This window comes from Panthera pardus, unplaced genomic scaffold, assembly GCF_024362965.1.
Source record: "Panthera pardus isolate Hobbes unplaced genomic scaffold, ASM2436296v1 HiC_scaffold_27, whole genome shotgun sequence".
Classification (NCBI taxonomy): Eukaryota; Metazoa; Chordata; class Mammalia; order Carnivora; family Felidae; genus Panthera; species Panthera pardus.
This window is the reverse complement of record NW_026526843.1, coordinates 33,800,693-33,822,801: the sequence shown is the minus strand read 5'-3', so window position 1 is coordinate 33,822,801 and position 22,109 is coordinate 33,800,693. Positions and strand designations below refer to the sequence as shown.

The 22,109-nt window shown below is 40.8% G+C and overlaps 1 protein-coding gene and 1 non-coding gene across 3 annotated transcripts in view; both read left to right on the top strand.

Moving 5' to 3' along the window:
- HTR2C (5-hydroxytryptamine receptor 2C) overlaps window positions 1–22,109 on the top strand; it is a 288,932-nt gene that overhangs the window by 36,803 nt on the left and 230,020 nt on the right. The gene's annotated exons all lie outside the window — the stretch shown is intronic.
- LOC128774009 (small nucleolar RNA SNORA35) lies at window positions 1,849–1,977 on the top strand. The gene has a single exon (XR_008418489.1). It is a non-coding gene; the product is annotated as a small nucleolar RNA SNORA35 (small nucleolar RNA).

Genomic DNA, 22,109 nt, shown 5'->3' with positions numbered 1-22,109 from the left:
ACAGATAAACCTATATATGCACTTTAATTTTTGAAGTGCACTGTTTTTTCCTACTCTTTAAGTGAGTTCCGTTCATTTGAATTGTTTTCTTCCTCCTCATTTTTTAAAACCTTTGGCCTAGAAGAGTCTAGAATATCACCTGTAGTTTTCATTTCGCTGGGAAAATTCTGCTTTTTGATTCCATTCTCTTTCGAGTGTCCAGGGAAAGCTCTAAACCCCAACTTTGGTAATGGGACTTCTTCATCTGGGGGAGGGGCAGGCAAGAAAGAAATGAAACATTTTATAGCAACTATATTGGTAAAACTTTAAAAACTTGGAAGAGCCAAGCATTTGAAGGAACGTGGGCCATCTAGATGTTTTATGCATTACTGGCCGAAGTATGTATTGGTACAACCACTTGGGGAAAAAAGTTGGCATTGTCTTCTAAAATTGAGTATACACAATGCGTATAGGACATGTTGTTTTAATTTTTAATTGCTTAATGAATTAATTGTATCAATGTCACCATGTTTGGTAAGATGATGGTGACTCACCTACCAAGGGTTGTAATTATTTCTGTTCTATGCACCTGAGGCCAGACTATTCTTAGAATTCCAAGATGGCCAAGTATCCCAGTGGGCATCATTTGGTAAGGCAGCATACCAGGCTAGGGCAAAACTAGAAGGGTGATAGAGAAAGACTTGTTTTGACAAGAAGGCTATACATTTAGAGTAGTGCATGGTTCGTAGCATTTCAACAATGACTTCATGAAGGAAAACAAGAAGAAAGATGGAATGATGATCATTTGACAGTCGCTGCTTGATGTGCAGGTTTTTAGTCATAACCCAGAAAAAAATGGGAGGCATATCAAATGGATGCTTTTCCGTTTTGCACATTTGGGAGAATGTGAGTTTCTTCCAGACTCACGGGAAACATGTGTCTTTGTCACATAATTCAAGGATAATGATCTACAAGTTCTGGTCAGGAACATTTAAGCAATTTTAATTGTGTGTGTGTGTGTGTGTGTGTGTGTGTGTGTGTGTGCGCACGCGCGCGCGTGCATTTATTTTTGAGAGAGGGAGAGAGAGAGAGAGAGCACGAGTGGGAAAGGACAGAGAGAGAGGGAGACAGAGGATCTGAAGCAGGATCTGTGCTAACAACAGAGAGCCCGATGTGGGGTTCGAACCCACAAACCGTGAGATCATGACCTGAGCTGAAACCAAGAGTCTGATGCTTCACCGACTGAGCCACCCAGGTGTCCCTAAGCAATTTTGAATAGTCCTATCCAACACTTAAGCCAACATAAATAATTAGGCACAAAGCAACTTGGCTTTTGTAAGGGGAAATCATAAGACAAGCAGAAAAACATGTAAAAGTATGAATTTTAAAAAATTCCACACATTTTTAACCACGTTCCTCACAAATGGTAATTTGAAAGAGAAAGAGAATCGCCTTTGGCGAGGCGGGAGATGTTTGGTGGTAACAATGGCTGTTACTTATTGAACATCTACGGATGTCAGGTACGAGACTGGACTCTGCAAGTTATTTCTTCTAATTGTCCCGACAGTCAACTGTCAATAACCAAGTCATTATCGCTCCCATTACCATATAAGGAAACACAGGCCAAGAGGGCTCAAGTGAGTTTCTAAGGTTCCACAGCTCGTGAGTGACAGAGCTGGGATTCTGAACCCAGATCTGCCTGATTCTAAACTCACATTTCCTTCCCCTAAAGCTGACCCTTGTATTTTGTAGCCGTACTGAGCCAATGAAGCATGGATCCTGACATGTTTCAGGTCTCATATCCACCCCTCTTCCAAGCTGGTTCTTCTGCACAGAGCATGGGCTCCCGGCCCCAGCTCTACCGTCTACAAGCACTGGCAAGTGACCCATTGGGCTTCTCCCTGACCAACTGGGCATCGAGCAGTGCAAGAGCAAATCCCTCCACAAAGCTGGGAGAGTCATTCTGTGGGCTACTCCTGCATGCGGGTGGGTACATATCTACTGGGTCCTGGGACCCTGCCTAAGACAAGTGAGGGGGCGGAGAGACAAATCAAACAGCTCAGTACCTGGTACTACTAAATAAAGGCGACTGTGTCCATATTCCAGTTACCAAGAACCCAAAAATGTTACTGTCATTACATTATCACCACCGTTATTATTAGCTGTGTAGCTCTTGGCGATTCACATGAACCCCTCTTGGACTCAGTTTCCCAAGTCCGTCAAATAAGGTCGACAATGCTGCAAGGATCCAAGATTGCCATGATGATTACATGACAAGAGAAACTCATTTTACTCCGCTGGCACATTGCCCTTTAAGTGTTCTTCAGACAGGAGAGATAAGTTCACTTTTCCCTTTGATGTGATAAAAGTGAGATTGAGATTAGAAGAATCTTGCAGACATTGGCCCCTGTCCAAGCTGATGCGTTTGCCAAGGAACTTGGGAAAGCTAAAAACTTCTATTCCACTTTCATCAAACTGAACAAAGATAACTTGGGATCCCCTGTGTCGGACTGGCTCCTTTCAAGGTGGCATTATTCTCATTCTCCACCACTGGAGAGGCTTCACGCTTTGGAAAATTCCAAACAAGACTGGGGTGCCCAGCGTCTGTGACCGAAGACATTTCTGATTATTTCAGTCCTGGCAGCATGTTCTGGCTCTTGATGTTTTTAAACATTTTTTTTTACAAAAGAAAAACTATTAAGTACAGAAAAACTCAGATTCAAATACATTTAATATCTCATCCCCCCCCAAAAAATTACTTTTTAATTTAAATTTTTAAAATAAACAAAACCTTAAAATAAAACTTGAAAAATGTATTTGTCCACATTCCTACAAGCCTCCTGACACACTTGCCTTCCCAACCTCTTCGTTCCCCATATATAACAGTCTGTTTAAACTCATGCCGATAGAATTCCTTTTCAATTATTTCTTATAATTTAGATCTATGTGCAAGATCCATTCCTGGCCCCTTCTTTCCTTCATAATGCCTTTGGACACTCAAGTCCCCCCCCAGTCTCTCCCTCTACCAGCTTGGCAATGACCACTTTCCCATTTTTTTGTATTCATGAAAGTTATCTTATAAGCCAAGTTGTAAACTCTTTGAAAGAAAAGACCCTGTCCTTTCATACATCTTAGTACTTACAGAAGCACCCAGCCCAGTGCCTTGCATAAAGCAGAAGTTCAATAAATAATTATTGAGGGATAAATTTATGTAATTTTGCTATGAAGTCCCTCATGAATTCTTGGAACCAGAAGTGAAAGAAAGCTCTAGAAAATTGAATCTCATGCTTTTAGAACCATAAAAATTTGGCTCTGTTTTAGGTGGTAAATAAATATACACTGACACTCATTTAAAATCCAGAAAAGGGGGACACCTAGGGCTGGCTTAGTCAGTAGAGCGTGCAACTCTTGATCTCGGGGTCATGGGCTCAAGACTCACATTGGGCGTGGAACCTGCTTAAAAAAATAATAAATAAAATCCAGTAAAGATTAGTTTGTGAGACATAAATTCACGAAAAGTTATTTAATAATTATTTTGAAGGAAGACCTCACACTTTTTTGTGTGTGCTGACATTATAGATGATAAACTCGCCTTCCTAGGAAATGTCCCTAGGGTCCTCTGCCAGAAAGGACACTGGGCTCACAGGTCATAGCTATGTTCTGATAATTAGGCCAACATTATAAAAGAATGCACACAACTCCCAGCTCATATATTACTATTTTCAGGCAATTGACATGAAATATATCAGTGAAAAATACATATCAAACTACATAAATCCTTGTCGACTGAAATACAAAACCCAGTTTTAAAAAATGACACGCTTTTCCCGACAGTTGGCAAGGATACATTAGAAAGACTTTTTTACACAGTATATATTTTTCAGTTATTTCTTTAGAAGTATGGCAAGATAGTGTTCATATGACCCACTACCCATCTGAATGAATGTGTTATAATAATACAGGGTTTTATTATTTTCCCCTTATTATTTCAATGCAGAATAAATGCCATCTGAACAATTCCCCTATCCCTCACCAGCCTTATTACACTGATAACAAGATGTGGGCAGACAGTTTTTTAAATAGACTCTTAAAACTTAATTTCTTAACATAGTTGAGGGGCTTCTCTTAGAGGTCCGCGTGGGTAGGTGAGAATCTGTCAACATAATGTCTGTTCTCAGCATTTTTCCTAAGGGCAACATGCTATTTTGTTTTCCCGTGTAATTATTTTTACTTGTCTTTTTCTGCTTATGTCCTTTAATTTCTCTTAGAACTTTGAAGATGGACAAGTGTGGCTGTTTAGATTCTCTCATAATACAAAACAGTGTTTGTGATAAAGACTATGAATTATCTTTGATAAACATCTGCTTATAGTTGAATGAGGGGTTGTTTAGTACAGAAAGTGGTATTCAGCGAAAAGTGCAATTTATCAAAGAAATACTTCTTTCCTTGTTGCATTTACCGTCTTGCCGGCTTGGTGTATCTATATTGCTTATTTGTCCTTTATTACTGTCAAGACAGCAAATTTCTCTCTGGAACAGATGGTGTAACTGCCATTGTTCTAGTGCTTAAAATTCATTCTGCTGCAGGAAATTTTTTATCATGAAACCTCTAATTTAGCAATATTAACAAATTGAAGCTATGGACTGTTTTCTCTGGGTTGTCTGGCCTTTATTAGATATCTGAACAAAATATATATATTTATATCATGAAAATTGGATCGAAGTATATATTTGATTATTTCTTCATAATCAGTGTCATTATTGATTATTGACGGTGGGTAAATGCTATAAAATGTTAGTCATTAGTTGTATAAGAGTTGATCATGGATTTTGTTTGTTTCCTTTACCAATATCTCCATAATTTATGGCAATGGAAATTTAAAATTATAATAGGTGTCTTGATACTTTTTGAATAGAGTGTTTAAATTTAAATCTATTTTTAAACTTCAGATTTGTACCTTTTTGTCCATAGCTCCTAATAGCACCCCGCTTCACCTACCCCACATAGAAAGCCATCAGATTTCGTAATTTACCTTCAGGAAAGAATCAAGGGAAAATGCCATTTTTTTCACGCCCCGCCACATTTTCAATATTGGAATGATTAAAATAAGACCAACAAAAGTCTTGCAATCAATTTTAGCCTTGCAGCTTAAAAACTAAGGCAACAAATAAATCTTCTATGGAAATATTTGTAATAACTTTTGAACAAATAATGCATGCAGGTAAGTATTCAGTAAATAGAATTCCACAGCCTGTCAAAATTTTTTCCATGCTTACTACTTTAGAAATAATTCCACTCAGTGTAATGGGGTAAATGGGGTAAAATGGGGTACCCCATAGTTGGACATTTGTATAATCACCAGTGAAATGAGTCTAATTAGTTGATCCCATGTTGATCAAGTCCATTATCGTTCGGATGACCATCCAGTCCAGGGTGCCCAAGAAGGTTACGGCTTGTACTTACTGAATAAATGTCAATAATACTTTCTTTGAGACTCAGAGATGTCCCGATTTGGCTATTAAGTTAGATGCTAATTCTTAACTCTCATGCGCCCACATAAACCTAAGAAGTTACAGGCTGACACATATAAAAGCACTATAAGCAAACATCCCTTCACCAAGAGGAGCATGCAAACTTATTAATGACACAAGAAATACATGTGAAATCACTGCAAAAAAAATCCACCAACCTTTGAATTAAAATCAAAATTTGCGAGGCAAGCGGGAAGCTCTGTGGGACATTAGGGAAGAGATACATGGATGTAGACTAGAGTAGTTAAGGCCGATTTAAGCAGTTGTCTTCCTCCAGGGCCTCGCAGGCCTGAGGTCACATGAACAAAGTCCTCGGGATGGTGATAATTCAAGTTCACAGCCTCTCAGTCAACACTGGAAATGACTGAATGAATACAGAGAAGGGTATGGTAGAAAAAATAATCAATAAGGACTTCGAAATTCCCGTCTCTCGCCCTGGCGTTGCCACTGGCCACCTTTATGTCGTTGGGTAAAGTACTTCTTCCCGTTGGCTTTGGTTCTTTCATCTGTAAAAAGAGAGTAAACCGGATTCACTGAGCTGTTACTACTTGTGAGACTACTTTGTGCCAGGCGCTCCGCTCAGGACTATGGCAATGATCACTGAAGTTCCTTTCTAACGTCTGTGGCAATCACTTCCATCACCAGTGTTTCCAGTGAGATAGGTCTAGTCAGCTCGGGATCATTCACTTCTTTGTCAAAAAAGAACATTTCTTGCAGGTAAGTGAACCCCACCCAGCATATATTTGTTATGTTAAGTTGACTTGCAGCTTCTCCTCGCAAGTGCCCTTTAGGTCCTCCTTGGATTAGGACCGTATTTTCATCCCCCGTGATAATGATGCAACCCCAGAATGGCAGGAAACCCTTTTGGGGAGAAGCTGGTAGGGCATATTTTTGGAGCATGAAAGCTGCCATTAGGCTGCAGGTGACAGAGGCTGCCAAAGAAGCTGAGATTTCCTCTGTGAATCCAGCTGGTTCAAGGCTATAGGCTCACTTCCCTTAGTGGGTTTTCCTATTTGCAGGGAGCAGGGAAAGTGACCCTAAGCCATCAGAGTGGCGTGTATATCACATTTGATAAGGCACACGGGTGCTCTACTCCATTAACTGGAGAAGTTGGAGCTAAATCTAATCGAAAAGGGATCCGAGGAGCAAGAAAAAATTAATTTCACTGGTCTAATATTTATTCTGCACTTTAAACTTGTGGCATGCTAAAAAAAGTCGTTATGCTTATCAATAAATAAGTCTGTGCCTACTTACTATAGGAGACACAAAATACGAGATGGAATATAAATAATATTTAAGTCGATACTTAGCTCATTTACCTTTGTCACATGATAAAACTTTTCGTGTAGTTAGGCACGAGAAGGGAAACTGAAGTCCTTTCAGGAAAGTATTCCCAGCACCTTTCATTAATTAAAAAAAAAAAGTGAATTCCAAGTGTTAAGAAATTTCTACTGGCTTTCCACATAGCCTCTTGGAAATTTTTAAACTTACAGTGTATTTCTTTTTCAGAATTACATAGCCCTGTACATTTAAATCTGTAAATGTACTGAGGCAACTATATAAAGCATTAAATTAGAGATCGGACAGCTGAAAACTAACTGAAAAGAGCTGAAAATAGAGTTGCAAGTAAATCATTGAGAATCTGTCTTCACATATACTGCGTGTGAATGTTAAATCAATCTGTTTTATCCTGTCAGTCATATTAGACTATTCTACCCCCTCAATTTATAAAGCACCTAATCCTTGAAAACTTCAGACCAAAAGGGAGGGAATAGAAAGAGGAAAAGTGAAGATCATATGGAATCAATTGACAATGCGCTGAAATATTCACTTGCAGATATTGCTAAGTGTATGTTTGAAATAAAGGCCGAATTTGAAACTAGATTATTTCTTTTGAAAAGGGGCTCAATTATTTCAGGGTGTAGAAGCAAACACAATTCAAACCTGTAATCATTTTCTGTAATGTGTGTGTGTGTGTGTGTGCGTGTGTGTGCGTGTGCGTGCACGCGCGCGCGCGCTTAATCATTGTTCTGGCAAAATAAGAGCATGATCCAAATTCTAGGCCTTATTCCAAAACTTCTAGGGATTGGAGACACCTTACAAGGTGTTGCAAGGGGCCAGGCATAAGACCAGAGAAGGCAAATGCAGACCCTAACTCACAGTGATATCCGGAGGGCTAACCAGCCAGAGGAAACACAAAAAGCCAGGCTTAGAGCAAGGCAAACTTGTTTTGAAAAAGGCAGCAGACAGGCTTCATTTTTTGCACTTGAACAAAGCCAGGAGTGGCTAAGGGAGAGTGTATGTAAGAACAAAAAAGAAAAAGCAGGCTGAACTGAGACCAATAGGGTGATGGCTATTCCCTTTCTTCCAGACGAAATACGAAAATTTTCTGGGACGGAAAGAAGTGTAAGAAGATAGATCTGTACCCCTGGTGTTTCAGGACAATTCACTGGGCTCTATAACAGAGTTATAGATTACTTTGTCTTCTACTGTAGAACGAAATGACTGATTGAATGGAATGTTTCACTGATCTTCCTGAACAAACCAATCTCTAGGGTTTCAGACACAGACAGTGCCTTCTCAGATGAGCTCATGTGAACCTGCTCATTCCCTGAACTATTTATTGAAAGCAAGTTGAGAATTCCCAGGGCCTTTAGATTAGTAAACATAGAGGCCAAATATGCGGTCAACGGAATCCTTGTACAACATTGAAAGTGATCATTTGTAATATGTTTTTGACCAGTATGTAGTACTATCTTATCACATTATGTAATATGTCAACTGTTTCAATCATATTCTAAGGGAAGAATGAATATCCGTACTGATTGTTAATATTCCTGGTTTTGCTTTTACTTGAGCAGCTCCATAAATGGATATTTATTTGGTATGTTACCTATATTAGGAAAAGAAACCTGCATGGCTTCTCTTGTTACAAAAATATTTCTATAAATATTTTGATCAAATTTCTACTGACTTCTATTAATGTGCTAAAACAAGGTGAAACAAACATCTTAAATGCCATTTGCTGGTGATTAGATTGTAAATGTTATATTCCATTCTCCACTTCTTTGAGGGATTTCATTTTTAAAGGAAAACCACGATCGCAATGTGGACGTGTTCATTAGGGGACTCCCAGCCTTTTTCAGAAGGTCATATTCTGCCAGAGGGTAAAGAATCCTGCTTTGCTCAAGTAACGTTTTCAATCTAAAATCTAGGAGACAGGTGCTCACTTGTCCTCCTCCATGCTTAGAAAATACAGGGAGGAGGCCATAGTGGCAACTGTCACCGTGATTGATCTCGTTGGGACAGAAGATTGACCAGCTGATTGTAACCCATGCACTGAGGACTCTCGCACCACAGTGACACTGTCACATTGAAACTCTGCAAGGTAGAACAAAGCAGTGAGGTTTTAAGGTTTAAAGGTTGTGAAACGCAAGTTACTTTTCTCACAATGTTTCAGCCACGTGTTGTTCACAGACCACCACGTTGCAATGATGGATGTAAACGTACCCGATGAAAACAGTGATAATGACTGCGATTCTCTATTTTAATTTTGTACTGAACCTTGTCTAAATGCCACTGGTAGAATTATAAGTAGATGTGGGGCGCCTGGGTGGCTCAGCCGGTTGGGCGTCCGACTTCGGCTCGGGTCATGATCTCGCAGTCCGTGGGTTCGAGCCCCGTGTCAGGCTCTGTGCTGACAGTTCAGAGCCCGGAGCCTGTTTCAGATTCTGTGTCTCCCTCTCTCTCTCTCACCCTCCCCCGTTCATGCTCTGTCTCTCTCTGTCTCAAAAATAAATAAACGCTAAAAAAAAATTTAAAAAAATAAGTAGATGTAAGCAGAGTCGTCTATGATCAGCATAGTTTATAATCTTCCTGTCCTTGAAGTGTGTACCAGTTAAGCTCAAGCCAGGGAAAAGGTTGTTTTATAGAACTCCATGGCACTCAAAATCGGAATGTGAAGTGACTGTGGTGGCCCACAATAGTAAAACGGTAGTAACTAGAAAGGAGCTGTAATTAGAAATAAAACATAAATCTGTCATTCATCTCTTCGTTCAACAAATACTTAACGTAACAGCTAATGGGGCAAGGTATTTTCCGTTCTAACTCTTAATGAAAATCATCTCATGCGTCCCCGGACCATGGAAAGTAGGCTTGGATGTCATTACTCTACCTTTCTGCTTAAGTGTATTTTACACCTGCTTTGAACGAGAAGGTAAAACACAGATATTTTTAGGAATGATCATTGAGTGGGAATAATCAAGGGATGTTTCCTACATGACATGGACCCCTGACTGGAGTGAGGTGCACAGGCGGGCCATGAGGAAGCGGAACATTAAAGACTTCATTAAAGAATTTCATCCACATTTGGATCTTATGACTCTCCAAATACTCTAATCTCATTCTGCACAGAAGGTGAGCGTTATGGCATTCCCAGGCTGCGCCGGGTCACAAATGAAGCTTGAGAGCAAATGTGCAACAGCTGCCGTTTGGGTAACAAACGGTGCCCATTTTAAAAATTATTGGAACTCATTTTGAATTTAATATTCAGTGCAATCACACAAACAGCTATTGGAGACTTAATGGGATCCCTGTCTCCATGCTAAATGCATTGGACTCCAAAGCATAGCCTCAACATTCAAGCGCTTTACAGGCTGGGGACAGTGATCTCCTGACCCCTTTGCAAAAGCCCAACTCTCCTTGGGGCACCTGGGTGGCTCAGTGGGTTAAGCATCTGACTTCTCATGGCTCGTGAGTTCAAGCCCTGCGTCAGGCTCTGTGGTAACAGCTTGGAGCCTGGAGTCTGCTTCCGATTCTGTCTCTCTCTCTCTCTCTCTCTCTCTCTCTGTCCCTCCCCCACTCACGTTCTGTCTCTCTCTCTCTCTCACCTTCAAAAATAAACACTTAAAAAAATTTTTTTTAAGTACGACCTTCTATCTCATGCATTTGAATTTACATCATCTTTGGTTTGGGTTTTACTTCTTGTTTCCTCTTGATTCTTCAACTCAGAGGATTAAGTGTTCCTTGGCAGTAGATTTTCTATTTGAGCAGATACTACCTGACTACATTGGCATATAAAATTTACAAATGGACTAAGATAGTTTCTCTCAACATAAAACTGTTTTCCGTTTTTGCTGAGTCCTTACATTTAAGAACACGAAATCAGGGCCCTTGGACTCTGCAGAAGGCCCCTTTGATGTGGAGATCTTGATTAGCATATTCTCATTTAAAGGTGAAGAGCTAATTCTGTGGAATGCCGACAGTAATTTTCTAACTAGCTCCTGCACTGAAGGGATTTTTCCCTGATTGATTAGCTTTGGAAATTAAAAAAACAAACAAACAAACAAAACAAAATCGTTTTCATACAAGATCAACAAGGGAAACGTTTTTTTTCGATTTCCAAAAACGTTAATTTTCTTTCCATAATTACTTTCAACATTTTGCTTTTTTTCCCCCTCAATAAAGTTCAAATTGCTCTCAAGAGCAGGGAAGTATGACTATAGTTCCCAGAAGATGATGACGCAAAAAGGTCATTGAGAAAGGATATTATGCCCTTCCATCAGGATGTGGTCCTCATGCAGGCGGTGATAAAATAAACTGTGTTAATTTCTGTACATCTTTGGAAGTATCCAGTCTGCATTTTCAGTTTAGTTCTCATTACTGTACCTTACATGAAAAAAGATGCAATTAAAGCAGAAAAGAGGAAGTTGCTATATGTTTTTTTTTTAATTTTTTTAACGTTAATTTATTTTTGAGACAAAGAGAGAGACAGAGCACAAGCAGGGGAGGGGCAGAGAGAGAGGGAGACACAGAATCCAAAGCAGGCTCCAGGCTCTGAGCTGTCAGCACAAAGCCCAATAGGGGGCTCGAACTCACAAACTGTGAGCTCATGACCTGAGCCGAAATCAGATGCTTTAACCAACTGAGCCACTCAGGCACCCTGGGAGTTGCAATATTATAACTGAAGTTTATTATTATTATTATTATTATTATTACTAATACTGTGCATTATCTATATCAAAACTTTTAAAAACCTGAGCAGATGTCTTCTTTTGAAATTCTTCTGGGAATATAAAAGTTAGTATTTTATGCACAACATGGGTAGATGCCATTCAGAATAATGGCTGGGATGCATATTTTATGTATATTTTTGTTTATATTCTATATATTTATGTTTTTAATTGTTGTTACTTGATTTTTGTGTTGTGTGTAGGATTACAGTACCACAATGGTAACATTTTTCTAGCTTCTGAGTTTCTTTACAAAAGGGTATGGTATTATAATGTAGGGTATTGGGCCATATTAGTTTTATGCATTAAAAAAAAATTCCAACCATCTTAACAAATATGGTAGACGTAGTGGCTCATATAGCCAATCTTTGAGGTTGTAGTCGTTTCTCATTGGCTCAAGCTGTGGTTACTGCGTTGTTGCTGGGGCAGGGCGGGATCTTCCTTCTTTTTCTTAAAGCAGGAAATGAAACTCCTATGTAAAAATCTGCTCCCTCATCAAGATACCTCTTACTTTCCTTCCTTCAGCTCCATAGGCAGGCTACATGCATGAGAGTTCCCTTCAGGGCTTTCTAACTCCTTTTCAAATGAGGTTTCCTGTATTTATTTTCACAGTAGGGAGTTGTACTGGTACTTACAAAGCCTCAGAAGCTCTCTCTCCCCCATTTCTACATTTCTGATTTCAGCTTTTGTCCACCTGCTATCCTCATTCCCTTAGGCTGCCTCACGTGTCAAGAAATGTGGCTATTATCTCTAGACACCCGTCCTTACGGATGATCTTCCAAGGGCATCGTGAATGCTTCCCCTTAATTTCCACCTTGGAAAAATTGTGAAGGACTATAATTGACTTATTTGGATCAAATGATGGTCCTAGGGTCATTAGCATGACCAAGAGGCTAGGGTGCTATTGTAGACCCAGACTGATAAAGGCCACCCCTTCTCATTTGGGGAGGGAGCTTCAACAGAACCATAGAGAGTGGGGAAAGAAGAGTTCCCCCAAGGGGCTTCCTGGCTGACTCAGTAGGTAGAGCTTGTGACTCGATCTTGGGCTTTTGAATCTGAGCTCCACGTTGGGCTTGGAGCTTACTTAAAAATAATAATAATAATAATAATAATAATAATAATAATAATAGGGAGCCTGGGTTAGTCAGTCGGTTGAGGATACGACTTCAGCTCAGGTCATGATCTCACAGTTTGTGGGTTCCAGCCCTGCATCAGGCTCTGTGCTGACAGCTCAGAGCCCGGAGCCTGCTTCGGATTCTGTGTCTCCCTCTCTCTCTGCCCGCCCCCCACCCCCACACTCATGCTCTCTCTGGCTCTCAAAAATGAATAAATGTTAAAAAAAATTTTTTTTTCTGTTTTCTTTTAAACTGAGGTATAATTGCAAATTCGTTTTTTCTAGAAAGACTTCTTGGATTGCTCATGAATTTTCAGTTTACTACTGACACACGCATTTGCTTTTTTGTTACCAATTTTTGCCCACAACAATGACTTGGCCATTGCCTCCCAACTTTTGCATATTGGTGTTCTTGATGAGTAAATCAGGAAAAAATTCAATAACAATTCGCAAAACAGAACCCATTTTCTAAGAAAATAATTAGAAACTAGAAGACATGGGGTGCCTGGGTGGCTCAGTTGGTTAAGCCTCTGACTCTAGATTTCAGCTCAGGTCGTGATCTCATGGTTTGTGGGTTCGAGCCCTGTGTCGGGCTCTGTGCTGACAGTGTTGAGCCTGTTTGGCATTCTCTCTTTCCCTCTCTCTCTGCCCCTCTCCCGCTTTCTCTCTCTTTCTCAAAAATAAGTAAATAAGCATTAAAAAAAAAAAACAAAACTAGAAGACATGATTTTTTTTTTTTTTAAAAGAGAAACAATTTCATGATTAATGAAGTGGATGGGATGTTTGTGACATTACTTTCGCTTCCTTTCTGGGTCATAGTTTTGTTCTATGTAAGTGAGGTTTCTGGATAAATGAGTTTTTGCAGTTTACAGAGCATCTAAGAAAAATACCTTCTTCAGCGTTTACAAGAGCCTTAGAAGCTAGGTTCCTGATTTATGTCTTAGAAATGGATTGATTACTTTGTAGTCCCTATTTTCTCCGGAATGTATGGGCTGGTGTTTTTATGCAAACTTCACACTGCCATAATGTTTTTTGACCTTCCTATACTATTCATTAACATCTCGATGTTTTAAATATATATTTTTTTAACATTTATTCATTTTTGAGAGAGAGAAACAGAGAGTGAGTGGGGGAGGGGCAGAGAGAGAGGGAGGCACAGAATCCGAAGCAGGCTCCAGGCTCTGACCTGTCGGCACAGAGCCCGACGCGGGGCTCAAACTCACGAACCTCGAGATCATGCTCCGGATAAAGTCGGACACTTAACCAACTGAGCCACCCAGGCACCCCACTATCTCAATTTTTTTTTAATGAAATTATGAACCACAGATAAGTTAGATGATTGAACCTAGTTAGTACAAGGTAAGTACAGGGTGAGAGCCTTTGAGCTTTGAGTTTCTATCCTCTCTGCAAAACCAAAATAAATCCGGTTTAACAGGATAATTCTCTCAGTGTGAAAGAACTAAGAAATTATGAAAGTACAAGTTAATTAGAATACAGAGCTACTCACTTGGGCTGACAGTCATTAATTACATGTTCTCAGCTGGCTCAATTTCAGGCAATTTGCTGCTACACCAAACAAAAAAAGTTCCCGATAGTTTTTAGTCTTGCAAAAAAAAAAAAAAAAAAAAAAAAAAAAAAAAAAAAAAATCCCTCAAAGCACAAACGGAGAAATAATTGCTCGATAAGGTGTAAAGAGAGCAGATTTTAGAGTTAAGCTTTTGGGCGGGTGTTTTCGGAAGCTTATTCCCTTTGCTATCTGTTTCAAACTCCAATTAGAGTTAGTGGAACAGGCTGGGAGTTTCTGTGCCTGCTCAAGCGAATAGGTGATTGTTCAAATACCGGTGCAGCGAGTGGAGATAAGTGTGAGTCTGTCATGTTTTCGGCAATAGATACAATTCTAAGAAGCTGTCTAAAACCCAACTTTTCCCAAGTGAGTCATGTTTTTTTAAGTGCGATGAAACTGTTCAAAGAACCTCATGAGCCCTTCCTTCCCTTTTAATTTTTTCTCACCTCACACTTTAATCAGATTAGCATCTTATTGTTGCCAATTAGATAGGTCACTCCTATTTAATGGTTTATTAAGTTGGCATGTCACCTGTTTATGGGATCTGAAGGTTTTGGTACTTGAGCCTCCGTTGATAAGAGTTGCATGCCTCTGCTAATAAAATAAGCACCGCTAGAAGCTTTGAGGTAATTGTTTTCTTAGAATCGAGAGTATTCAAACTTGGTGGCAACATACTGTGGAACTAAATGAAAAGTGAGAGCATATTAAATAAGGTCTTAGTTCTCAATGCTGAATTTCTTAATTGTACTTAGTCCATAGTCGTGATGTAAGTGGCTGAGGGCCTCAGGCTATGGGCTACATGTGCAAGGAAGAGATCAGTCATCAGAAAACGGTGGCTTGCGGGGAGCCTGGGTGGTTCAGTCAGTTGGGCGGCTGACTTCAGCTCAGGTCATGATCTCACACTTCGTGAGTTCGAGCCCCGCATCGGGCTCTGTGCTGACAGCTCAGAGCCTGGAGCCTGCTTTGGATTCTGCGTCTCCCTCTGTCTCTGCCCCTCCCCTGCTCACACTCTGTCACACACTCGCGTGCTCTCTCTCTCAAAAATAAACATTAAAGAAAATTTTTCTCCTATTTTATTTTTCTAAAGTCTTGAAACTCCTGTATGTGCTTTACACTTAATGACATTTTATTTTATATTAACCACATTTTAATTGCTCGATAGCCCCATGTGATCAGCGGAAACTATATCGGACAGTTCAAGACTTAGGGTCATCAATCTTATTGATCTTTTTAAAGACCCAGCTTATAATTCTTTGATTTTCTCTACTGCTGTCCTGTTTTCAAGTTCACTTATTTCTGTTTTCATCGTTTTAATTTTTACTCTTCTGCTACTTTGGGTTTAGTGCTCTCTTCTTTGCCTAGCTTTTTAAGGTAGAAATTTATATAATTGGGGCACCTGGGTGGCTCAGTCGGTTAAGCATCTGATTTTGATTTTGCCTCAGGTCATGATCTCATTGTTTGTGAGCTTGAGCCCCCTATCGGGCTCTGTGCTGACAGCTCAGAGCCTGGAGCCTGCTTTGGATTCTGTGTCTCCCTCTCTCTCTGCCCCTTCCCCACTCACACTCTGTCTCTGTCTCTCCAAAATGAATAAACATTAAAACATATATATATAAAAAAAGGTGGCTTGGGGGCACCTGGGTGGCTTGTTCGGTTCAGCATCTGACTCTTGATTTAGGTTCAGGTCATGATCTTATGGTTCATGAGATCGAACCCCACGTCGGGCTCCACGCCGATAGTGCAAAACCTGCTTGGGATTCTCTCTCTCCCTCTCTGTCTGTCCCTCACGCTCTTTCTGTTTCTCTCTCAAAATAAATGACTAAGCTAAGAAAGAAAGAAAGAAAGAAAGAAAGAAAGAGAAAGAAAATGGTGGCTCACATAATCCCTAATGTGGATTGTTTATGGAACACGTTTCCAGAGGAAAAAACCTGGATACAGCATTTTTCAGGAAGGGACTAGGAGTAACTGAAGGGGAAATGCACGTGAAAAACAGCACACACGAAAGGGGTAAGAAAAGGCAGTGTTTCCTCTGTTGTCTGGTGACAATAGTCCCTGTTCTACTGAATGCTGACCAGCCCCATAACAGTTACAAAAGAGAAGGAAGGGAGTACTGGAGGCTCGGGAAGAAATAGAGGAAAAGAAATATAACCACCTGGTGGTGAGAGGAATGGAAAATAGGAAAGAAAATAGATACATTAAGGCTCACGTAGGGAAGCAAGCTGCCTCAGAAGCTGACCAGAAAGCATCAAGGGCAGATAGAGTCAAAGGGGGAACTGAAGAGAGTTCTAGGGGCATCTTGAAGAACTAACTCAAATCAAGACAGCCAAGCGTAACACAGTTGAAGGCATGTACATAAACTATGTGTAGTATAAGAATACAAAAGACGGGATTGTAAAAATGCAAAAGATTATGGTGATTTATGCAAGTTCAGGGCAATAAATCAGATTTCATAGCAAAGAAAACATTTTTATGAAAAGGAAGAGAATAGGGACCATTTCTGAATGACCTGTATCAGTCACTAGATATAGTTACCAAAACAAACATAGAGGAGTTATTAAAAAGATAGGAAATCTAGGGGCACCTGGGCGGCTCAGTCGGTTAAGCATCCAACTCTTGATTTCGGCTCAGGTCATGATCCCACGGTCATGGGATCGAGCCCTGCATGTGGCTGTGTCCTGGCTATGGAGCCTGGTTAAGATTCTCTTTCTCCCTCTCCCTTTACCCCTCCACCCACTTATTCTCTCTCTCTCTCTCTCTCTCTCTCTCTCTCTCTCTCTCCTCAAAAAAAGATGGGAAATCTAGAAAGAGTGATGGATTATTGTGGATGTGATAGAAAACAGAAAAAGAGGAAAGGTTTGTGAATATTATGCACCACAAAAAATGAGATTGTTGGGGCGCCTGGGTGGCTCAGTCGGTTAAGCGTCCGACTTCAGCTCAGGTCACGATCTCGCGGTCCTGAGTTCGAGCCCCGCGTCGGGCTCTGGGCTGATGGCTCAGAGCCTGGAGCCTGCTTCCGATTCTGTGTCTCCCTCTCTCTCTGCCCCTCCCCCGCTCACGCTCTGTCTCTCTCTGTCTCAAAAATAAATAAACGTTAAAAAAAATTTAAAAAATAAAAATAAAAAAACGAGATTGTCTCTTTTCTACGGACAATCAAAAGTTATAAGGATTTTTATATATAAAAGAAATCTCGGAAACATAAAAGTATTGATGTATGTTGTTTATGTTTTCAGATTAAATGCGGTTCATCTTCAAATCATTAAGGAAGTGTTAAAAAACAAAGCAGTAAATTTGAAGATCTAATTGACTTTATTCAAAAATTCATGAATCGTACAGCATTCCATCTAGCAAATAGAAAGGAACTCAGAGGAGCTTTACAAAATGAAAGGCTTTTGTAGGCAGAAGTGGGGGGGGCAGGGGGAAGGACGTTTCCAGCAAAGACTGGATGGTTTCAGGTAAGGTCACCTTTCTTTGGGGACGGAAGGGGTCTATGGGAGATTACTTCCCTAGTGCTGACCAGGTAATTCCCCAGATTGACTGGTTAAAGGTTACACTCCTGAGAGAAGCTGAAACTTCAAGCAGGTTAGGTATTAAGTCTCAGTGTAGTGACATGGGCTTAGCCCAAGTGACTCCATTTAGATCCCATTGTCTCTTTTTTAGCAATCCATAGTGCCGAATAGGTTCAAGCACCCCGAGGGATATTTTATTTTCACTTATCAAATTCAGGTTTGTTTCAATACCGATTAAATAGTACACAAACAATAACAATTGGGAGCATATTATGTCATCGTGGACTATTGGCCAGCAACACAAATGGTAGTTTTTATTCTTGTGGGTTGTTTCTTGAAGATTCTTTTTATCCTTTCAGGCTTTTATTTACATTCAAGTTAGTTAACATATAGTGTAGTATTGGCTTCGGTGATTCCTCACGTACCTATAACACCCAGGGCTCATCCCAACAAGTGCCCTCCTTAATGCCCATCACGCATCTAGCCCATCCCCCCACCTCCCCTCCAGCAACCCTTAGTTTGTTCTCTGTACTTAAGAGTCTCTTATGGTTTGCCTCCCTCTCCGTTTTTATGTTATTTTATTTTTCCCTCCCTTCCCCTGTATTCATGTGTTGTGCTTCTTAAATCGCATATATGAGTGAAATCATATCGTATCTGTCTTTTCTCTGACTGACTTGTTTCTTTTAGCATCATACCCTCTAGTTCCATCCATGTTGTTGTTGCAAATGGCAAGATTTCATTCTTTCTGATGGCTGAGTAATATATATATATATATATAATTCATAATATATATATATTTTTCCCTATATATATATATATGCCACAATTGAAGATTAATTTATTTTGATAATCCCTGATACAATATGATACAGCAATATGTCTTCTAGTACAGAGAAACACGGTCAGTATTTGTCTTACTCTTAATTACAGTTTGCTCTGAAAGAATGTTTTGTTTTTTGTAGGTGGAGCTGGGGGCTAGTTGGGGGGGAACGGAGGGGGGGTGGTGGGAGAAGAGGGCATCAGCAAGGCTTTGTGCTATAGCTGTAGGAAGCTGAGTAAAGCGAAAAGTAGTCTTTAGCCCTTCCTCTCTGGGTTTTAAAGAAAATCCATACAATGTCCCCGTTCAGTCACTTCCTCACGGAACGGCATGTGAGAAGTGGGAAATAGGATTTTATCCACAGGCAGAGTGGCTCTGTAATTTTGCATGGAGTTCCTATGAAATGGAGATAGCCCAGGCCTGACATGTCAGCCTATTTACGCAGATCTGGAGAATGGGGACAACATGGATGGTGTAGGTCTCTAAGTTGACTACATTCAATGTTGGTCATTACTCTATTGCACGGTACCATATAAACAAGTAATGAAATGCTTACCATACAGGTATGAAAGCCCAATTTGCAGATCATTTACAAGGTAGAGGAGACCCCAACTCAGTTGAATGTATTGAGAGGATTGAGAAATCACTGGGTAGCTGTGAGGGTCGGTTTTTTAGTCCATGGTGACACTCCTTGTCTCAACTCCTTACCATGACTTACAATACCTTCGTGATAGGGTTCCAGGCTGGGGCCCCTGGGTGGCTCAGTCCGTTAAGCGTCCCCGACTTCAGCTCAGGTCATGATCTCACAGTTTGGGAGTTCGAGCCCCGTGTCGGGCTCTGTGCCGACAGCTCGGAGCCTGGAGCCTGCTTCGGATTCTGGGTCTCCGTCTCTCTCTGCCTCTCCCCCCACTTGTGCTCTGTCTCCCAAAAATAAATAATTGTAAAAAGAATGATAGGGTTCCAGGCTTTTCTCTCTGCCCTCTTATACTATTCCCCAGTTACAGTGGCTCACACCCACCTTAAGCCATTTGCACTCGACATTCTCTGTGTGATATGCCCCGATTCGAGAGACTCCCCCGAAAACAAACCACCAGAGTCCAGAGTCAAAGCCAAGCGGCAAGGGTCGTTTATTGCAGGTTCGAACCCGGTCCTCCGCGCACTCGTCGCCGGTGACGCTAAGAGGCCCCGAGCAAGGATCTTACAGCTTCTTTTATAGACAGGCACAAACAAGTTAGGGATTTTTTTGAGGTTACAGAGCTGTTATTGGTTGACATTTAAATTTGAACGCTCAGCAGAACTTGATTGGTTCCCGCCTTTATTTCAAACCATTCAGCAGAACTTGATTGGTTCCCGCCTTTATGTCAGACTACGACCGGGCGCGCCCTGGCTGGTTTCGGGAACGGCGGGGGAGGGGAAAGATCTTTTCTATGCAGTTGTGAGTACACCTGGTAATTTTTCTCTTAGCCTCTCATGTGAACACTATTCTCCTAGAATCTCAAATGACTAATCCTTCTCCTTCAAGTCTGAGATTATAGGTTACTGCCTGAAACAGTTCTTCCCTGACCACCCCATCCAAACTAATCACCCCGACTTCTCATGCTGGTCTGTATTATTTTTTACAGAATTACTACTATATAAATGATCGTATTTGTTCAGTTCCTCACTAACTTTCTCCCTGGGCCCATATTATAAACTCCATCATTGCCAGAACCTTGTCTGTCTTCTTCACAACTGTATCCCAAGCAACCAGATTGTATGTTTATTGAAATAGGAATGATAACCAATAAAAATAGACCTCGGCCAGCTCACCAATTAAGTCTTGGGTCTAGTTCACGCATTGGATAATGACGTACGAACTGTTGAAAGGATTTCAGAGAACAGATACAAAAATGATAAAAGGCTTAGAAAACAAGACCTATTGATGAGGTTTTCGGGGGGTGACAGTGGGTTCGTGGGGTCGGGAGCCGACGACCAAGAAAGAGTTCTTGAAGTCGTCTTTGGTGCAAAAAGGTGATTTTAATGAAGCACCGGGACAGGACCCGTGGGCAGGAAGAGCTGCCCGGGAACCAGGAGGAGACACTGGTGGTATACTATGAGGCTGGGGGGAGGTAAAGTCCAGGGGAAGTTTCCAGAGAGATTTCCATATGCTAAAGAAGACTCCCAGGGTGGAGGAGGCCTAGCTATTGTCAAGCGAAGGTTGTTTTTCCCTCTAGCAAAGCATTAATTAGCATTAAGACAGTAAGTTCCCGGAGAAACATGTTACTCTGCCAGCGTCAAGTGTTAGTCAGTGGGCTGCAGGTAATTGAGTTCCATCTGCCATTTCCTTCTGCCTTTGTTTCCCACATCGCTGTGGAGGGGTGATGGAGACTCAGGTCCCGCAGGACTTTGATCCTTATCAGCTAACCCTTTGTTTTTTCGCCTTTCCTTTGTTCTTGGGCCACCAGGAAAGGAACATCACCCGGATCCCACCTGGGGGGGGTGGGGGGTCGCAGCCTGTCACCTTGCTTTATGCTCCCTCTTCACTGAGGAGGAGAAAATGATGATATGAGTTGGAATATCGCTACTCCAGAGTAAGAATCCATTAGTGTTGCTTGTTGTTTTATAGTGTATTTACACAGCTCCTTTGGATGTATCAACTCCCTTACCCTTTTACATAATAAATATGTAAATTTGTTATTACTATCCCTGTATTACGGAAACTTGGGTATGGAAAACTTAACTGACTTGTCCAAAGTCACATAATTATAAGTCACAATTCACATGTTCTCATTTTTTTAATGCTTATTTATTTATTTATTTATTTACCTTAAGAGAGAGAGAGAGAGAGAGAGAGCATGAGCTGGGGAGGGGCAGAGAGAGGGGGAAAGAGGGAATTCAAAGCGGGCTCTGCGCCCATAGCGGTGAGCCCAACGCGGGGCCGGGACTCATGAACCATGAATGATTCACATTTTCTTAGTCTTGTGTCCAAAATTTTTTGTCCTCGACATCACCTCTGATTTAGTCCCCAGAGCAAAGAATTTCATTTGGTTGTAACAAACAAAGACATTTTCTTATCGGGGTCTATAAATTCTGATAAGCGTTGTCCCACGTTATTCCCAGATACCTTTAGAATTCCTTCGGGAAAGATATGCACCTATTTTGTGAGGTTTGGAAGCCAGTAGAGGGTATGGCTAGAGGGTAGAGATGACTTAGGTGTGGTCTCTTCAAGCTCTTCAATCTTAGCTTCTATAGTCTTTCGGCCAAGTTTTCAACTTTCGAGATGAATCCTTTCAAATTTATTTTACATTTAAAATTGGACCAAATGCTCCTGCCTTTTGAGCTTTAGCATCACAAGTGTACTTGGCTCTAGGATGTGCTCATTGCATGGGCTGTGTATATTTTTATTCAATACCCAGAGCGTGCAGTGTGAACATAATAGAGATTGAAAGACATCCGGGAGGGGAAAATACAAATTCTTAAAGAGGGAGTAACCTTGTGCTTCGTATAGATTTGTTACCCTTTCTATTCTAACCTTTTTGCGTTTTGTTCCTGTTTTTGTTTTTGTTTTTGTTTTTTGGGGGGGGGGGGGTTGTGTGGTTGTTTTAACTAAA